Genomic DNA, 1,707 nt, shown 5'->3' with positions numbered 1-1,707 from the left:
AAAAAAAAAAAAAGAACTACTCTAGGGTCTCTCCCCATCCCGAGGGTCCTTCTGGATTCCCAAACCAGTACTAAGTTTCGCGAAAGCAGTAAATACCTGATCTTTCCAAGTGAAAAATCCGACAGCCGTTGTCTGGCCTCACTCTACGTTTATAATTATCCCAGTCTTATAAAAGGTTAGTAATTTCATAAAGCTAGATGTGCTGTATCTCACAAAAGGGTCTGTCAGAAAGGTCAGAGTGGCTTCAGTTCTCAGCACTGCTCAGTGATTAAAAATCTCTGGAAAACTAAAATCACTAGAAGGGTCCTCATTGAGTTTCTTCTTTTTCTATCAGTGGCTGAGCAAATTCAAGAGAAGAGAAGAAATTCACCAACCCCCCTCCCCACCGCCAAATCCACACATGCTCTATGACTACAACCCATCACCAGCAGGATGAAATACTTGCTAGAATCAGTTTTGGTTTAAACACTTTTGTCATCCAGCCAGGACAGGACTACAAAAATTAAATAAATCTAAAATATGTATTAGTTTTCTCAGAATACGTCAACTATCGTGCCAACTATATTATTAGGCAATAAGGGTATGGGGGTGGTGGGGAAAGAGTTTTTTGACGTGAATCCCTGGGTCACTGGCCTTTCCATCAGCTGCACAGGTCCAGCTTTGCTGTCCCTAGGTTTGAGCTGCTACAGCTCAACTCACCAAGCCCTCCTCCATGTCACCTCCATCCAGTTTTAAGTGTCACCTTGGGCTGAACACAAGCAGAGAGAGATGATTGGATAAGCCACTTACCATTACGTGGAAAACAGAAAGGAAAGCGACATTTTGCCACTGTTGATTAAGGAGGACCTGACAATCTGGGATAAAAAACACACGAACAAACAAAAATCGGGTCTCAGAATACCTCTGTGTCATTAAGAGATCATCTCCCCAGTGTGCAGGGCGGCAGCTCAGCGGCAGTGCCTCTGGGGCGCTCAATAAGGAGCTGTGTTTCCTTTTAGACCTTTAACTCACTTTTTGGCAAAACAAAGCAGACTGACTGTTTACGTATAAGTGCATCTGAAATCACAGAACGTTTGCTGGGCTGGAGACAGTGAAATACTTCTTAGGTGCAGGAACACTAAGAGGGCACAGGCCATTGGCATCCCAACCGCACCAACACAATACACGTTTTACACCCTCACATCCGAGTGTGTGTGGGTTTATTTATTTATTTATTTATTTATTTATTTTTGGCCGCACTGGGTCTTCGTTGCTGCGCGCAGCCTTTCTCTAGTTGCAGCGAGTGAGGCCTGCTCTTCGTTGCTGCACGGGGCTTCTCATTGCAGTGGCTTCTCTTGTTGTGGAACCCGGGCTCCAGGGGCACGGGCTTCAGTAGCTGTGGCTCGCGGGCTCTAGAGCGCAGGCTCAGTAGTTGTGGCGCACGGGCTTAGTTGCTCTGCAGCATGTGGGATCTTCCCGGACCAGGGATCGAACCTGGGCCCCCTGCATTGACAGGCAGATTCTTAACCACTGTGCCACCGAATGTATTTGAAATATATTTTATAACTACTGAATCCCGAAGGCAAGGAGAGAAGCTGTATCATTGCTGCTCTTTTCCAAAATGGAAGACCAAGTGGAGGATCCAGGCTGCCTCCCTACTCTCTCCAAAGCTGTCCCCCGCAGACCCCTCACCCTACAACACACACACACACACACACACACACACAC

General features: G+C 46.6%; 1 protein-coding gene across 15 annotated transcripts in view; it reads right to left on the bottom strand.

Moving 5' to 3' along the window:
* The window catches only part of ZBTB16 (zinc finger and BTB domain containing 16), a 168,409-nt gene that overhangs the window by 127,144 nt on the left and 39,558 nt on the right, over nucleotides 1-1,707 (bottom strand). The gene's annotated exons all lie outside the window — the stretch shown is intronic.

The sequence above is a fragment of the Physeter macrocephalus genome, unplaced genomic scaffold (assembly GCF_002837175.3).
Source record: "Physeter macrocephalus isolate SW-GA unplaced genomic scaffold, ASM283717v5 random_11, whole genome shotgun sequence".
NCBI classification, from domain to species: domain Eukaryota; kingdom Metazoa; phylum Chordata; class Mammalia; order Artiodactyla; family Physeteridae; genus Physeter; species Physeter macrocephalus.
Note: the sequence above shows the minus strand (reverse complement) of the source record. Positions and strands in the feature narration are given on the sequence as shown.